Below are 19,906 nucleotides of genomic sequence, written 5' to 3'. Positions count from 1 at the left end.
GAAAACCTCAGCCTGGGGTGCGTTCTTCTCCTGCATGTGGGTGGGCAGGCAGCCGTCACACAGCAGAAGAAGCACACTATTGATGATCTCCATCTCTCGTATCCTTGTGATTTGAACCCAGGGGCGGACTAACAACTCATGGGGCCCCCGGGCAATAGGGGATCATGGGGCCCCTGTGTTTTTGCCCAAACTCAAAAAAGCCTATGAAGAGGTACCAGGGGCATCTCATGGGGCCCCCTCCTTCCCCCGGGTCCTCGAGCAGTGCCCGAGTTTCCAAATGGTCAGTCCGCCCCTGTTTGAACCTCTTCCCGCCCCCGCCATCCCTATAAACAGTTCAGAACAGCCAGGGCTGGGAAGGATCAGTGGTCATGTGACCAGGGCTTTTTTTTTTCCCTGTTCAAAATGTATGTAATGGCAAGTGGTGCTGGAGGGTCCAATGATCCCGACTGCTGGGGGATCTATCGTTGCTGATGGGGATATAATCTTGAGGGAGGGGTCTATTGTTGCACGGTGTGGGAAGTCTTAAGTGTCTAAGGGGGTCAGTTATTGGTGGGAGGATCTATGGTTGAGGGAGGGGTCTATTGTTGCATGGTGTGGGAAGTCTTATGTGTCTAAGGGGGTCGGTTATTGCTGGGGGGATCTATGGTTGAGGGAGGGGTCTTTTGTTGCATGGTGTGGGAGGTCTTATGTTGCTCAGGGGGTTGGTTATTGGTGGGGGGATCTATGGTTGTGGGAGGGGTCTATTGGTACTGGTTGCTGGAGGATTTATTAATGCAGTGGGAGGAATCTATTGTTGAGGGAGGGGTCTATTTTTGCTTGGGGGAAGAAGTGTTATGTTGCTGGGGGGGGTTATTTTTTCGGCCCCCGTACTGGAAGGTTTGGCCCCCCTGGCCTAGAAGATACCAGAGAAGGGGCGGAGTTCTCCACCTACTGGCTGGAATGGAGAACACAGAACAATGCGATCCATCTGCAGGAAGTCTGCTATTGGAGGGTGTAATGAAATCTGTCCAATCAGACGACACATCCCCTTCATTGGTTTTGGTTTGTATTTGATCCCACCAGTAATATATCCTCCACACTGGATTTGTATCGGCCTTTTCCCCCGGGGGACTCCGATCACCTAGGAGGGGAGGCAGCCATGTTCGAGATTGCGTTGGCCGGGAATTGAACCCGAGTCAGCTGCTGGGAAAGCAGCCATGCTAACCACTACACCACCAACGCGAGGTTCCATGTCTTCTGATGGCGAAGGTCTCCTCCGTGCCTCCAACCCACCAATCCCAACCCTTCTCTCCATTGTATATACAGATATGATGGGGGGGGGGGGGGTGACACCCCAATATAGAGAGAACATTGCATATACAGATATGATGGGGGGAGGGGGGACACCCCAATATAGAGAGAACATTATATATACAGATATGATGGGGGAGGGGTGACACCCCAATATGGAGAGAACATTGTATATACAGATATGATGGGGGGGGGGTGACATCCCAATATAGAGAGAACATTGTATATACAGATATGATGGGGGAGGGGTGACACCCCAATATAAGAGAACATTGTATATACAGATATGATGGGGGAGGGGTGAAACCCCAATATAGAGAGAACATTGTATATACAGATATGATGGGGGAGGGGTGACACCCCAATATAGAGAGAACATTGTATATACAGATATGATGGGGGGGTGACACCCCAATATAGAGAGAACATTGTATATACAGATATGATGGGGGAGGTGGGTGACACCCCAATATAGAGAGAACATTGTATATACAGATATGATGGGGGGAGGGGAGACACCCCAAAATAGAGAGAACATTGTATAGACAGATAAGATGGGGGAGGGGTGACACCCCAATATAGAGAGAACATTGTATATACAGATATGATGGGGGGAGGGGTGACACCCCAATATAGAGAGAACATTGTATATACAGATATGATGGGGGAGGGGTGACACCCCAATATAGAGAGAACATTGTATATACAGATATGATGGGGGAGGGGTGTTACCCCAATATAGAGAGAACATTGTATATACAGGTATGATGGGGGAGGGGTGACACCCCAATATAGAGAGAACATTGTATATACAGATATGATGGGGGAGGGGTGACACCCCAATATAGAGAGAACATTATATATACAGATATGATGGGGGAGGGGGGACACCCCAATATAGAGAGAACATTATATATACAGATATGGGGGAGGGGTGACACCCCAATATAGAGAGAACATTGTAAATACAGATATGATGGGGGAGGGGGGACACCCCAATATAGAGAGAACATTGTATATACAGATATGATGGGGGAGGGGGGACACCCCAATATAGAGAGAACATTGTATATACAGATATGGGGGAGGGGTGACACCCCAATATAGAGAGAACATTGTAAATACAGATATGATGGGGGAGGGGTGACACCCCAATATAGAGAGAACATTGTATATACAGATATGATGGGGGGGGTGACACCCCAATATAGAGAGAACATTGTATATACAGATATGATGGGGGGAGGGGAGACACCCCAATATAGAGAGAACATTGTATAGACAGATATGATGGGGGAGGGGTGACACCCCAATATAGAGAGAACATTATATATACAGATATGGGGAGGGGTGACACCCCAATATAGAGAGAACATTGTAAATACAGATATGATGGGGGAGGGGTGACACCCCAATATAGAGAGAACATTGTATATACAGATATGATGGGGGGGTGACACCCCAATATAGAGAGAACATTGTATATACAGATATGATGGGGGAGGGGGGACACCCCAATATAGAGAGAACATTGTATATACAGATATGATGGGGGAGGGGGGACACCCCAATATAGAGAGAACATTGTATATACAGATATGATGGGGGGGTGACACCCCAATATAGAGAGAACATTGTATATACAGATATGGGGGGGGTGACACCCCAATATAGAGAGAACATTGTATATACAGATATGATGGGGGGGGTGACACCCCAATATGGAGAGAACATTGTATATACAGATATGATGGGGGGGGGTGACACCCCAATATAGAGAGAACATTGTATATACAGATATGATGGGGGAGGGGTGACACCCCAATATAGAGAGAACATTGTATATACAGATACGATGGGGGAGGGGTGACACCCCAATATAGAGAGAACATTGTATATACAGATACGATGGGGGAGGGGTGACACCCCAATATAGAGAGAACATTGTATATACAGATATGATGGGGGGGACACACCCCAATATAGAGAGAACATTGTATATATGTCTTCTGATGGTGGACGTCTCTTTGGTGCCTTCAGCCAGGTGCGATGTAACACACACGTCATCCCGCAATTCTCATGCGTCTTGCCATGCGACAATTGCAGCAACATCACACTGCATTCGGGGCGCCATGTTGATGGTGAACGTCTCTTTGGTGCCTCTTCAGACATCTCCATAGAGGACGTCACTGGCAGGAAGGGTTCTCATTGGCCCCAGCAGAAAAGGCCTCAAGCTGGAAAGACTCCTCCCACTTCGGAAGCCAATCAGAGTTCCTTTCTTTTCTCCCAAGCTTCATCCTCCAAGACCAGACCTAAGCCAGGGGCCCAGTTCAGTCACAATCCTGGGGCCCCTAATCCCCAAACCTTCAGACAAGCCCTATAAAACCTCCTGAAGGGAAGCCCCCATTTCCTAAAGTGGGGGGACGTCTGTTGGCCTTAGGGGTCACCTGGTCAGCAGACATCTCAGAAGCTCAGGTAAGAGGCGTGGTGTCCAGGGGCTACAGGCTAGAGGTCATCTCCCTGCCCCCACCCCGCTTCGTGTTGTCCAACCTGCCGGAGTCCCCGCAGGGACTAGCGGTCCTCCATGCTGCTCCTGCAGATCTGCTGACCCAAGGAGATCTCCCCATTGGACCAACAGCAGAAAGGTTTCCGGGTTTTTACTCCAACCGTTTCCTTGTTCTAAAGCCTCAAGGAGGACATAGGCTGCATTCACTGGGGGGATTAGGGGGCATACAGGGGATTCCTGGGGCTGGGATCACTGTGAACAGTGGGGGATGGGAAGTCTGTACAAAGCAATGACAGGCTGACAGGAGCCGCAACCATTCCCATGTATCCGCACATCCATCGGTCATCTGTGGTCAGGGAAGGATGAGCGATCCTGGCCCTAACCGTAGATGACCGATGGATGTGCGGATACATGGGAATGGTTGCGGCTCCTGTCAGCCTGTCATTGCTTTGTACAGACTTCCCATCCCCCACTGTTCACAGTGATCCCATCCGCAGGATTCCCTGTATGCCCCTAATTCCCCGAGTGAATGCAGCCTATGTCCTCCTTGAGCTCGGGTTCACACCAATGAGGTGCGGGAAACGCTGCGAATCCTGTACGTTTCCCGCACCGCATTGCAATCGCATCACGTTCATGCGATCTGGTGCGGGAGTCAGTAATAAATTATTGACACCCGAAACAGATGGCAAGACGCGATGTGATTGCCAGAAATCACATGACATGGGTGAGAAGACCCATACCATGTGATTCAGGTGCGGATCTAAAGACAGTCCTGCACCTTTGTGGTGCGGATGCGATGTGATTTGAGCCATAGGAAGTGTATGGCCCAAATCGCAGCGCACAGACATGTGCATGGAATGCGCAGAGGAATGCGGTGTGATTCCTGTGCAGACTCCATGCAGTGTCCCGCACCACATAGTGTGAACCGGCTGGGAGGCTTTAGAACAGGGAAAAGGTTGGAGTAAGGCCCCGGTCACAGGGGGCGTACTAATCCGTACAGCCGTGGGGGGCCGTGTTTACTTGCAGGGGATGTACCGGTGTTCATGCATCCCTGTGCAGGCAGGTTCATTGATGTCAGTTGGGATGCAGCGGCTGCATGGATACAGACACTGCTCCCAATGTAACATCTGTGCGGGTGAACAGCTGTGAACACAGATAGTGTGCGTTCAGGGCCATGCATCCATACGGATGTCAGATTGGGATCAGCATCTGTGTCCATGTTACCACTACGTCCCAACTGACATCAATGGAACTGCCTGCACAGGGATGCATGAACACCGGGACATCCCCTGCAAATAAACACGGCCCCCCACGGCGGTACACATTGGTATGTACCCTGTGAATGTGGCCTAAAAACCGGGAACTATTCTGCTGTTGGTCCAATGGGGAGATCTCCTTGGGTCAGCAGATCTGCAGGAGCAGCATGGAGGATCGCTAGTCCCTGCGGGGACACCGGCAGGTTGGACAACACGAAGCGGGGTGGGGGCAGGGAGATGACCTCTAGTCTGTAGCCCCTGGACACCACGTCTCTTACCTGAGCTTCTGAGATGTCTGCTGACCAGGTGACCCCAAAGGCCAACAGACGTCCCCCCACTTTAGAAAGTAGGGAAATCCCTTCAGGAGGTTTAATAGGACTAGTCTGCAGGTTTGGGGATTAGGGGCCCCAGGATTGTGACTGAACTGGGCCCCTGGCTTAGGTCTGCTCTTGGAGGATGAAGCTTGGGAGAAAAGAAAGAAACTCTGATTGGCTTCAGAAGTAGGAGGAGTCTTTCCAGCTTGAGGCCTTTCTGCTGGGACCAATGAGAACCCTTCCTGCCAGTGACGTCCTTTATGGAGATGTCTGAAGAGGCACCAAAGAGACGTTCACCATCAACATGGCGCTCCGAATGCAGTGTGATGTTGCTGCAATTGTCGCATGGCAAGACGCATGAGAATTGCGGGATGACGTGTGTTACATCGCACCTGGCTGAAGGCACCAAAGAGACGTCCACCATCACAAGACATATATACAATGTTCTCTCTATATTGGGGTGTCCCCCCCCCATCATATCTGTATATACAATGTTCTCTCTATATTGGGGTGTCACCCCTCCCCCATCATATCTGTATATACAATGTTCTCTCTATATTGGGGTGTCACCCCTCCCCCATCATATCTGTGTATACAATGTTCTCTCTATATTGGGGTGTCACCCCTCCCCCATCATATCTGTATATACAATGTTCTCTCTATATTGGGGTGTCACCCCTCCCCCATCATATCTGTATATACAATGTTCTCTCTATATTGGGGTGTCACCCCTCCCCCATCATATCTGTGTATACAATGTTCTCTCTATATTGGGGTGTCACCCCCCCCATCATATCTGTATATACAATGTTCTCTCTATAGTGGGGTGTCACCCCTCCCCCATCATATCTGTATATACAATGTTCTCTCTATATTGGGGTGTCACCCCTCCCCCATCATATCTGTATATACAATGTTCTCTCTATATTGGGGCCCCCCCCCCATCATATCTGTATATACAATGTTCTCTCTATATTGGGGTGTCTCCCCTCCCCCATCATATCTGTGTATACAATGTTCTCTCTATATTGGGGTGTCACCCCTCCCCTATCATATCTGTATATACAATGTTCTCTCTATATTGGGGTGTCACCCCTCCCCCATGATATCTGTATATACAATGTTCTCTCTATATTGGGGTGTCTCCCCTCCCCCATCATATCTGTGTATACAATGTTCTCTCTATATTGGGGTGTCACCCCTCCCCCATATCTGTATATACAATGTTCTCTCTATATTGGGGTGTCACCCCTCCCCCATCATATCTGTGTATCTAATGTTCTCTTTGAGTCTTCTGGCCGGCCTCTTCGGTTGGCCCGCGCTTCTTCTTTAGCCGCAATACATTCTATAGGTGTCAGACACCACCTGACGGTATCTCTAGCGGCCCACAGTGCGGGGTTCCTCAGCACGCGGGGTCTAAGTCCCAATCTGCTTATGCACCAGGGCCCCTGATGGTGGGGATGGACTTGGAGCAGACCGAGACCAGGGCGCGACCCCTGAGTATGTCCAGCAGTGGTAGAGAGTACCGTCAGAGGTGTTGCGGGAAATAGAGCCTGACGAGAAGAGGCTGGTAGGCCTTGCAGCAGGGACTGATCCTTGCGGGATGGATGGATGGACAGTCAGCGTGACGTAAGGCGTAGTCAGGCAGGCCGGGTCAGCAACGTGCGGGCAGCGAGGTACCGGAGGAGCAGGCAGAGAATGGTCAGGGTCACGAGCCAGGTTCAGCAACGTGCGGGCAGCGAGGTACCAGAGGAGCAGGCAGGAGAGTGGTCAGGGTCACGAGCCGGGTTCAGCAACGTGCGGGCAGCGAGGTACCAGAGGAGCAGGCAGGAGAGTGGTCAGGGTCACGAGCCGGGTTCAGCAACGTGCGGGCAGCGAGGTACCAGAGGAGCAGGCAGAGAATGGTCAGGGTCACGAGCCGGGTTCAGCAACGTGCGGGCAGCGAGGTACCGGAGGAGCAGGCAGAGAATGGTCAGGGTCACAAGCCGGGTTCAGCAACGTGCGGGCAGCGAGGTACCGGAGGAGCAGGCAGAGAATGGTCAGGGTCACGAGCCGGGTTCAGCAACGTGCGGGCAGCGAGGTACCGGAGGAGCAGGCAGGAGAGTGGTCAGGGTCATGAGCCGGGTTCAGCAACGTACGGGCAGCGAGGTACCGGAGGAGCAGGCAGAGAATGGTCAGGGTCACGAGCCGGGTTCAGCAACGTGCGGGCAGCGAGGTACCAGAGGAGCAGGCAGGAGAGTGGTCAGGTCAAGCCAGGGGTCAAGCAGGAGACAACCAGCAGGGTCAGGATCAAGCAGAGGTCGGCAACAGGAAACTTCACAAACCAGATGACAGGAACAGGATAATAAGACATACCTCCTGTCCTGTTTAAATAGCGCGCCCTGCGCTGTCATTGGTGCCAGGCGCCTGTCCGCGATCGGGAGTGCGCATGCGCGGCCGTCGCCGCCGCCACGATCGCCCAGGGCCCACTGGCTAGAGCGTGTCGGTGTTCTGTGCATGCGCCACCCGGCGTATCGCGGCAGAACACCCGACCCCTGACAATAGGTGAATACGGCTGCGATATTTAGGAGGTGACACAGTCGAAGATGAAACAGTCTGCTGGACATATAATTGGATGTCTCCCGCACAAGATGTCGGCGACCTGGTATGAGGTGGGATTGTTGAGATTTTTCACCTTACGTCGCTTGTGCTTCTTCTTTCGCTGGAATAAATTGCGTGGATTAAAGCGGGTGCCATCACTAGGAGATGCACCGCTGGGATGGCCAGTCGGTTGGTCAGTCCCAGAACTAATGTCATCGCTTGGTGGTTGGATGATGTCACTGATTGATGACATGGTAGAATATCTCTTAGGAATGATGTCATGCGTTGATGGGACGGCATCATCACCCTGTGGAATGACATCACTCGTTGATGGGACGGTATCATCAACCTGTAGAATGACATCACTCAGTAATGGGACGGTATCATCGTCCTGTGGAATGACGTCACTCATTGATGAGAACATTTTGCCATAACTGAACTCTGTGGTTGTCCAGCGCCTCTTCATTGCCCGGCATAAATCCCGTAGGATAAAACGGGCGGTATCGCTAGGAATTTCACCTCTGGATTGGACACTGGGATGGACAGTCATGGTTGTCCATTCTCGCCTATTGCCAGAACTCGATCGTAGGATCATGTCTTTTGTTGGAAAGACGCCAGAAGTCGTTGATGGTAAAGTGTTATCTAATGCTGGAAAGAGTAAACCTCTTGTTGATGTGCTGGAAGGATGAACACGGATGGGATCCCTGGGAGGTGCGACGCTGGGAATGGGAAAGTCAGAATCTCCCGTAGCACTGTCCGCATATTCATCTTTTGGTGGTATGTGGTCACTCTCTGGTAGATTGAGCTTGCGGTGCCTGAACTCCTTGGTTGGCCTGCGCCTCCCCATTGGCCGGCATAGATCCCGTAGGTGAGCACGGATGTCATCCCTGGGAGGTGCGACGCTGGGAATGGGAAGGTCAGTCTCTTCCATAGCACTGTCCACACTTTCACTTGTTGATGGGAAGATGTTAATGTTCCTGAGCCGCTTGTTTCGCTCGCTCCTCCTCATTTCCCGGAGTAAATCCGTTATGTGAGCACGGACGTCATTGCTAGGAGGTGTGAGGATGGGAGTACGAAAGTCAGCCTGGTCCATAGTGATGTCTGTTGTTAGATTGATGTCAATCGTCGGTGGGTTGATGTTGCTTTTCGTTGGTTGGATCCATTGGTGAAATGGCTTGAAATATTTTAGGAACATTACCAGCAGCAAGATGATAAGTCCCAACAAGCATTCTGATTGGTGCTCAGCAACAGTATTTATAAGCATGGGTAGCACTGTGTTCCCTAAGGCCGCCCACCCATTGGACCAGACTGACTGGAGCCCAGCAACCATCCATTGGTAGCAGTCAGTGGCATTTATAAGCATGGGTGGGATTGTGTTCCCTAAGGCCGCCCACCCATTGGACCAGACTGACTGGAGCCCAGCAAACATCCATTGGTAGCAGTCAGTGGCATTTATAAGCATGGGTGGGGCTGTGTTCTCTGAGGTTGGCCCCTCGCTGTACCAGACATCGAGTAGTTGAGAAAAGAATTCAATCAGCTCCAGGAACATCAAATATTGTGCTAATATTGTGGCCAGATGATTCCTGCGCAGGATGTACCTCAGAATGAGAACACTTATCAGGACTGTCCCCTTATACCAGAATGGAATGGTGGCCAGTAGTGAAAACCAACTGATGGGTCCTGGGGACTCATTTTCCAATTCTCTGACCTTTTCCTGCTCCAGTTCTTCCATCATCTTCATGGTCCTCCCCTCCTCCATGCGTATATCTGGGGAGTCTTTGATGAAATATCGGTGTTCCTCCATCATCTTCATGCTCCCCCCCTCCATGCGGATATCTGGGGAGTCTTTGATGAAATTTCTTTGTTCCTCCATAATCTTCATATCATTGTCCTTGTCCATGCCGGTCTTTGTGGAGTCTTTGATGTCCTTCCTATGTACTCCCCAAGGGAGCAACAGGATAACAATCGCGGCAAAGATTCTGCACATTTTTGTTTGTTTTTTTTAGAAAAAAAACAGGAGCTCTGTAAGGAAGCAGCTGTCTCTGGTGAGAGAAAACAGCAACTGAGGACTCACAGTGAGGGAGGTCATGTGACCACAGTGAGGGGGGCGGGGTTTATGTGTGACCAATCAGCAGCCTCTGTTCAGCCTGCTTTACTCTGATTGGCTCATCTGGGATCCAGTCTGTTTACAGTGCAAAGTCACAGTTAGGGGGGCGGGGTTTATGTGTGACCAATCAGCAGCCTCTGTTCAGCCTGCTTTACTCTGATTGGCTCATTTGGGATCCAGCTCAGGTGGCTTTGGATTGGATGTTGGGATGTAGAGCAGATCTGGATTGGATCCTATTATATAACATTGATACCATTTCCCTGTATTTATAATATAGACGCCTCTGTTTATATTCATACAATGTTATTATAATGTCATTTTATTTATTTTACTGTATTAATAGGATTGTAATGATTGATATGAATTGTAATATAAACAATAATGGGTGTAATATTAATAATCCCAATAATTATAATACAATAAAGCTGTTCTGTGTATTTGGATGACAGAAATCTCCTGGCCATTCTCTGTGCTGACATTTCCCTGATGTAATGCACACAGGAGCCGCTAGAGGGCAGCAACACTCAGCTCCTCCTGTAGTGTCCCATCACCATAGATTTCCTCCTGGAAGACCCATCACCATGGAGACCAGGCAGGAAGTGATCGGTGTTTTCATGGTGTCTGGAGGGGAAGTTGGGGAAGCTGCGCCCCGGGGTGGCCGGGAAGGGGAAGTGCTGGGGGAAGGGAGACACTGGGGGAAGGGAGACACTGGGGGGGGGGGGGGGTCAGCCCCCATTATTATTATGGGTAATAAGATGTGTAATCATATATAATGTTATAGTGATACATCGTCATAACTCCTCTGATAGTCACACTTATTGTTATCATTAACCATCACCGCTATACCCCCCCCCCCATCATCACTATACCCCCCCCCATCATCACTATACCCCCCATCATCATCGCTGTACCCCCCCCCCCATCACTGCTATATTCCCCCCATCATCGCTATACCCCCCATCATCGCTATACCCCCCCCATCATCGCTATACCCCCCCATCATCGCTATACCCCCCCATCATCGCTGTACCCCCCCCCCCATCACTGCTATATTCCCCCCATCATCGCTATACCCCCCCCCATCACCGCTATACCCCCCCATCATTTCTATACCCCCCCATCATCACTATACCCCCCCATCATCGCTATACCCCCCCCCCATCATCGCTATACCCCCCCATCATCGCTATACCCCCCCATCATCACTATACCCCCCCATCATGGCTATACCCCCCCCCATCATCGCTGTACCCCCCCCATCACTGCTATACCCCCCCATCATCTCTATACCCCCCATCATCGCTATACCCCACCATCATCGCTGTACATCCCCCCCCATCATCACTATACCCCCCCATCATCATCGCTGTACCCCCCCCCATCACTGCTATATTCCCCCCATCATCACTATACCCCCCCCATCATCGCTATACCCCCCCATCATCGCTACACCCCCCCCATCATCGCTATACCCCCCCCCCATCATCACTATACCCCCCCCATCATCACTATACCCCCCATCATCGCTATACCCCCCCCATCACTGCTATACCCCCCCCCATCATCGCTATACCCCACCATCATCGCTATACCCCCCCCATCACTGCTATACCCCCCCCCATCATCGCTATACCCCACCATCATCGCTATACCCCCCCATCACCGCTGTACACCCCCCATCATCGCTGTACACCCCCCCCCCCCATCATCGCTGTACACCCCCACCATCATCGCTGTACACCCCCCCATCATCGCTGTACACCCCCCCATCATCGCTGTACACCCCCCCATCATCGCTGTACACCCCCCACCATCATTGCTGTACACCCCCCCCCCATCATCACTGTACACCCCCCCCCACCATGGCTGTACACCCCCCCCCCATGTTTGGGACCCCCTGTATGACCTTTACCGGGGTAATCAGGACGGATGGCGGATGCAATGCTTTACAAGCTGCTAATAAAACAATTATAAATACACATTTTTTTTACCTGCAAAACACGGCATTTATTTATTTATTTCATTGTTTTTTAAGGTGAACTTCTATTGTTGGAGAATATTTCTCTGGCTGTCAGTTTGCATTTGTATCTTCTATGCTGGTAAAAGGTTTCTTTGAGTTGTGATGATTTGGTTTGTGATTATGATGGGTCACCATTGTGAACTAACCATCCGTTTTACTCTTCTAGAAGATCAGGAAATATTCCCGGACACATTCCTTGCTGACTCCCCAACATTAATAAAAGGGGGCGTTCAGAAGAGGGCGACAGACCCCAGTGTAGGCGAAGGGATGATGGCGTGCCCCCTGTCTTCTCTGACAGCCAATGGTGAGTTCACATGGGGAATGCCCTTCATCACTGAGCTGACAACACTGTCTCTGCTGCACTGAAATCCCAAGCAGTGTTGTCAGCCCCGGCCAGTTCTTCTCTGTATTACTAATAGCGTGTTAGGAGGCCTGGATCCCAAATGGGAAAACAGATTTGATGAAGAGAGGCAGCTCTGTAATGTGGGGTATCCCTGAGGGTCCCCAGAAAAGTGTCCAAGGATGAGAGTGCCCCCGGATAGTGTACGTCCAGTAAATGTTTATCAAATGTTACTTCAACTTTAAAGGATAAATGTAAAGGTGTACAACCCCCCCTCCCATCCCCCGATACCTGCTGTACTTACCTTTGGGGTGGGAGCTGTCAGGGCTCCCACAGGTGACCCAGTAGTCCAGGGATTCTCTGGGCAGCACTTCCTGGAAGGAGCAGATGGATTCTGATTGCTCGGCGCTGTCACAGGGAGTCTATCTGGTCCGTCTTGTGAGCGCTGCACAGAAAAGAGCGGATATTTCCAATTCCCTGACCACTGGACCTGCTGAAGAAACCCTGACAACTCAGGATGGCCAGAAGTAAGTACAGAGGGACCTGGGGGGGGGGGTACGGTGTTCATACACCCTCTGCACTGCATTTGTATTGTGGAGCTCACGGTGAGCTGACTATCTTCTACCCCCTCTGCTATGATATGTCCCCCCCCCCCATGTATGTAGGATGGCATCGGTCTTGGGCAAGCGCCTGGTGCTAAAATCAGCGGCATCCATCAACTCTCACCATTCTTCTTCAAAACATCACGGTCAGACAGCGGTGGGGGGGGGATAGAGGGGCGTGCTGTCAGCCACGCTAGCCCCCAGTCTACAGCACATGTAATACATACATGCACTCTGTCACCTAGAGCTCAGGATGAAATACACATTATAGATTCTCCTTTGAAGCTGGACTCCAGGTATGAAAAGAACATCAATGAATCCTCATAATCTCCTGTACAGCAGAGCTCAGGCTGGGAGATGGAGGAGCATCAGAGGGAACCAATAGGAATAGATAGAATTTGTGGTGGTTTTTGCCCATGTGATTGGTTCTGGCCTCTTTCACATAACCGTTCCAATCAGGTCCACCTGTCAGTTTTTGGATTTGGCTAAACAGGCCAGACTTCCCTCCCCACCTCCATCAATGAGACTTCCCTCCCCACCTCCATCAATGAGACTTCCCTCCCCACCTCCATCAATGAGACTTTCCTCCTCACATCCACCAATGAGACTTCCCTCCCCACCTCCATCAATGAGTCTTTCCTCCTCACATCCACCAATGAGCCCCCACTGGGTTGTTTTCTTTTTGTGCTAAAAAGATTGAGGAAAAAAAACCAAACCGTTTTCTTTGTTCTGTTATACAATTTTGCACATTCTCCTCCAGGTTGCTGATGCCTCTCCAGTCGCCTTCATCTCGTCCAGCGTGCCCGCCAGTACTGGGGTGCACTTACCTGCGGGCGCCGTAGTTACTTTGGCTCCGCCCCCAGACATCATCGGGATGAAGGACAGCGGAGGAGATGTAAGTCCCTGATTTCAGTCTTCTGCTTCATTCTGCCTCAAGTATTCAGGGAAAGGGAAAAGCTGTCACTTTGTAACAGGTTCTCTTTATAGCCCCGCCTCCTCTGCGGCTCTTTTTGTATAAACGGTTTGGTTAGGAAGGGAAGGATTACCATACACTTACAGATCTAAAGCCAGCGAGTTATAGAGGAAATAATGCAGCATGCAGACCTTTTACTAAAGCGCAACTCCACCAAAAAGGGGAAATTCCGCTTTAAAGTGACATCAACCACTTGCCTACCGGGCACTTTTACCCCCTTCCTGCCCAGGCCAGATGTCACGCTTTGAATAACAATCGCACGGTCATGCAACATTGCATCCAAACTAAATTTATAGCTTTTTTTTTTACAAATAGAGCTTTTTTTTGCTATTTAATCATCACTGGGGGGGGGGGGGGGAAAGGGGGGTTATTTTGTGCTAAAGAAAAGAAAGACCAAACATTATGAAAAAAATATATATTTTCTCTAAAGTTTTGTAAATAGGTGATGTTTCTCCTTCAATGATGTGTGCAGATGAGGCTGCACTGATTGGCACTGAGAGCCAGCACTGATGAGCATTGATTGGTGGGACTGATGGGCACTGACAGCCAGCACTGAGAAGGCACTGATAGTCAGCACTGATGGGTATTGATCAGGAGGCACTGTTGAGGCTGCACCAATATGCAGAACTGATAGACGGCACTGCTGGGCACTGATAGGTAGCACTGATGGGCACAGACAAGCGGCCCTGATGGGCATTTATTGGAGGGACTGATGGGTACTGACATCCAGCACTGAGGAGACACTGATAGTCAGCACTGATGGGTATTGATGAGGAGGCCGTGTTGAGGCTACACCAATATGATGCACTGATGGGACCTTAAATTCAACACTTATAAGCACTGATAGCGTGCACTGATGGCACCGATACAAAGCACTGATGGGGCTACACTGATAAGTGCCCTGATGATCAGTGTATTTGTCCCCTCTGAGAAATGCCACTTCCCAGCTCTCCTCTCCTCATGTGCTGTGAGCGGGAGGAGAGGACTGCCGATATCCAGCATTTCTGATTTACACTGATCGGCTGTGATTGGGCACAGCTGACCACATGGTAAAAGGCTGCTCTGATTGGCCCTTTTCTTGGACATATGATCAGCTGTGGCTGAAGGAGACAGGGATCAAAGAATTCTATGTTTTATTGTATTTGCTTCTCACCTACAAATAAAAAAAAATATTTTTTCCATTTCTAATCCTATTATTGCCATTATTATTCGGATAATTATCATTATAAATATTTTTTCTATTATTAATATTATCACGTCAATACTAAGGAGGCGAAGCAGCCATCTTGGATATTGCGTTGGCTGGGAATCGAACCCAGGTCAGCTGCTTGGAAAGCGGCTATGCTAACCACTACACCACCAACACGAGGTTGCATGTTTTTAGAATGTGGGAGAAAACCGGAGTACCCGGAGGAAACCCACGCAGGCACAGGGAGAACATGCAAACTCCATGCAGATAGGGTCCTGGTCAGGATTTCAACCAAGGACCCCAGTGCTGCAAGGCTAACCAATAAGCCTCTGTGCTGCCCATATTTTGGCCTCTGATGTATAAGGCCCGCCCCCGCTGAGCGGGGTAAATCAGTGATGTCCAGTAGAGATTAGAGATGATGTCTTCAGCTGTACATTATTGGCTGGACGGGTTCGGGGATGTCGTCCATCTTATTTCCCACATGAGTGTCCTGTCTGTGAACATGAGGAGAACTCTTTGTGTGAGATGTTGGTCTGTGGAGCGGCGATGTGAAGAACGCTTCGGTCTCCTCTGTGCCCCCAACCTGACCCTTAGACAACCTCATATAGGACGTCGCTGGTAGTCAGAGTTCTCATTGGCCCCAGCAGAAAAGGCCTCAAGCTGGGATGACGACTCCTCCCACTTCTGAAGCCAAGAAGCGTTCCTGACATTTCTCTGAGACTTTAACCTCCAAGGCCAGACTTAAGCCAGGGGCCCAGTTCAGTCTCAATCCTGGGGCCCCTAATCCCCAAACCTACAGACAAGTTCTAATAAACATCCTAAGGGGAAGCCACCATTTCCCAATGTGGGGGGATGTCTGTTGGCCTTTGGGGTCACCTGTTAAGGGTCAGCAGACATCTCAGATGCTCCGGTAAGAGACGTGGTGCCCAGAGGCTACAGGCTGGAGTTCCAGTCTGCCTTTGTCCCCGCATAGACTACTGGTCCTCCATGCTGCTCCTGCAGATCTTTTTGTTCTTCTTTTTTATTAGTCAGAGTTCTCATTGGCCCAGCAGAAAAGGCCTCAAGCTGGGGTGACTCCTCCCACTTCTGAAGCCAAGAAGCGTTCCTGTCATTTCTCTGAGACTTCAACCTCCAAGGCCAGACCTAAGCCAGGGGCCCAGTTCAGTCACAAGTCTGGGGCCCCTAATCCCCAAACCTACAGACAAGTTCAATGAAACGTCCTAAGGGGAAGCCGCTATTTCCCAACGTGGGGGGACATCCCAATATAGAGAGAACATTGTATATACAGATATGATGGGGGAGGGGTGACACCCCAATATAGAGAGAACATTGTATACAGTGAGGAACAGAAGTATTTGAACCCCTGAGAAGATCCGTGTTCATATTTGGTACAGAAGCCTTTGTCTGCAATTACAGAGGTCAGACGGTTCCTGTAGTCCTTGGCCAGGTTTGCACTGCAACAGGGATTTTGGCCGACTCCTCCACACCGATCTCCTCTAGATCTGTCAGGTTTCGGGGCTGTCGCTGAGCAACACGGAGTTTCAGCTCCCTCCAAAGATGTTCTATTGGATTTAGGTGTGGAGACTGGCTAGGCCACTCCAGAACCTTGATATGCTTCTTACGGAGCCACTCCTTGGTTCTCCTGGCTGTGTGCTTCGGGTCGTTGTCATGTTGGAAGACCCAGCCACGACCCGTCTTCAATGCTCTGACTGAGGGAAGGAGGTTGTTGCTGAAAATCTCACAATAATTGGCCCCATTCATCCTCTCCTTAATACAGTGCAGACATCCTGTCCCCTTCACAGAAAAGCCCCCCCAAAGCATGATGTTACCACCCCCATGCTTCACAGTAGGGATGGTGTTCTTGGGATGCAACTCATCCTTCTTTTTCCTCCAAACACGACAAGTGAAGTTTACACCAAAAGTTCTCCTTTGGTCTCCTCTGACCACATGACTTTCTCCCATGCCTCCTCTGACCACATGACTTTCTCCCATGCCTCCTCTGACCACATGACTTTCTCCCATGCCTCCTCTGCATCATCCAGATGGTGATTGGCAACCTTCAGACGGGCCTGGACATGTGATGACTGGAGCAGGGGAACCTTCAGACAGGCCTGGACATGTGATGACTGGAGCAGGGGAACCTTCAGACAGGCCTGGACATGTGATGACTTGAGCAGGGGAACCTTCAGACGGGCCTGGACATGTGATGACTTGAGAAGGGGAACCTTCAGACGGGCCTGGACATGTGATGACTGGAGCAGGGGAACCTTCAGACGGGCCTGGACATGTGATGACTGGAGCAGGGGAACCTTCAGACGGGCCTGGACATGTGATGACTGGAGCAGGGGAACCTTCAGACGGGCCTGGATATGTGATGACTGGAGCAAGGGAACCTTCAGACGGGCCTGGACATGTGATGACTGGAGCAGGGGAACCTTCAGACGGGCCTGGACATGTGATGACTGGAGCAGGGGAACCTTCCATGCAATGCATGATTGGAAACCATGACGTCGTAGTGTTCTACCGACAGTGACCTGTGAAACTGTGGTCCCAGCTCTCTCCATGTCATTGAGCAGCTCCTCCCTTGTAGTTCTGGGCTGATTCCTCACCTTTCTTCTCATCAGTGATACCCCACGAGGGGACATCTTGCATGGAGCCCCAGTCCGAGGTGTCTTGGAAATTCGCTTTAACGAATTTCTCCTTACCGTGAGTACTCGCAGTTGGATGCGCAGAAATCCCCCATAAAGCTGTGCGAATCTCGCTTACCACGACTGCAGCCAAACTACACGATTCCTGCCCATCCAAATACTTTGGTTCTGTTGAATTTGTGGGTGATTGGAGCTCCGTTACCCTAGAATGATCACACGACACTCTAAGGCTGGTTGCAATCCACATAAGGGCCGGCTTTAGGCTCAGCTCTCTGTTTTTATTAAAAATACACACATGCCCCCCACATGAATAAAGTCAAACCCCTCCCACCGAACAATGCAATGGGGAGTACCTATACAGAAGATGTACATTCCAATTGGAGCATAGCCTTTGCTATTATCTATCACTGGTCCTCCCCCATGAACCTTCTGAGGTCAGCAGACTTCCTCCCCTTCCCCCCTATGAGCCATCTGAGGTCATATTTCCTGTCCTACTAGCTTCTATTGGTATGTAAAATTCTCTGCACAAGCACTCCCTAAAAATATCAGTCTGTACCTGGATGGGCCCGATACGATCTTTATTAAAACACATCCATCCAAGATACAGTTTCAAGTTGGTAATGGGTTGTAAGATATACATAAGCCTACACGTGGAGTTCACACCGCTTGCGCATTGCGTTATGAAGCCCATGTGGTACCATGCTGCTGATACAGTTGTGGCCAAAATTATTCAACCCCCAATGCTGTAAAGGGGTTTAGGGACTATAGTGTACATTTGGAATTGTATTCAGAATCAAATCCTACAAGGACGTTGTAACTACCCAAATGCAACTAAAATGACATCAATTGTTTATGTAATACAGTAGTAAATGGTTCTTATGTGGTTTCTTCATTGCCACAATTATTCAACCCCTTAAAGACTACCACTCTGAAGAACAGAGGTTCATACAGGTGCTTTCCATCAGGTATTGAAAACACCTGTGGATGTCACCGAGCAGCAATCAAGCATAATAAGCACCAATTAGGCAGCTTTAAAATGACTGTGATACTCAGCTCCTTCTAGACATTTACTGGTGTGGTTACAAACATGGTGAAGGCAAGAGAATGGTCCAGGAAGACAAGAGAAGAGGTGATTTCTCTTCACAGGAAGGGCAATGGCTATAAGAAGATTGCAAAGATGTTAAACATACCAAGAGACACCTTAGGAAGCATCATTCGCAAATTCAAGGCAAAGGGCACTGTTGAAACGCTACCTGGTCGTGGCAGAAAGAAGATGCTGACTTCGACTGCTGTGCGCTACCTGAAGCGTAGAGTGGAGAGAAGTCCCCGTGTGACTGCTGAGGAACTGAGAAAAGATTTGTCAGATGTGGGTACAGAAGTTTCAGCCCAGACAATAAGACGCACACTGCGTAATGAAGGCCTCCGTGCCAGAACTCCCAGGCGTACCCCCTTGCTGTCTCCAAAGAATAAGAAGAGTCGACTGCAGTATGCCAAAAGCCATGTGGACAAACCACAAAAGTTGTGGGATAGTGTTCTGTGGACTGATGAAACAAAATTAGAACTGTTTGGGCCCATGGATCAACGCTATGTTTGGAGGAGGAAGAACAAGGCCTATGATGAAAAGAACACCTTGCCTACTGTGAAGCATGGTGGAGGGTCAATCATGCTTTGGGGCTGTTTTGCTTCTGCAGGTACAGGGAAGCTTCAGCGTGTGCAAGGTACCATGAATTCTCTTCAGTACCAGGAGATATTGGATGGAAACGTGATGCAGTCCGTCACACACCTGAGGCTTGGGAGACGTTGGACCTTTCAACAGGACAATGATCCCAAGCATACCTCCAAGTCCACTAGAGCATGGTTGCAGAGGAAAGGCTGGAACATTTTGGAGTGGCCATCGCAGTCACCAGACTTAAATCCGATTGAGAACCTCTGGTGGGACTTAAAGAAAGCAGTTGCAGTGCGCAAGCCTAAGAATGTGACTGAACTGGAGGCCTTTGCCCATGAAGAATGGGCGAAGATACCCGTAGATCGCTGCAAGACACTTGTGTCAAGCTATGCTTCACGTTTAAAAGCTGTTATAA

This window comes from Staurois parvus, unplaced genomic scaffold, assembly GCF_062004578.1.
Source record: "Staurois parvus isolate SC_StPar_1 unplaced genomic scaffold, SC_StPar_1.0 ptg000574l, whole genome shotgun sequence".
Classification (NCBI taxonomy): Eukaryota; Metazoa; Chordata; class Amphibia; order Anura; family Ranidae; genus Staurois; species Staurois parvus.
The sequence above is the reverse complement of the archived record's forward strand: the minus strand, read 5'-3'. Positions refer to the sequence as shown.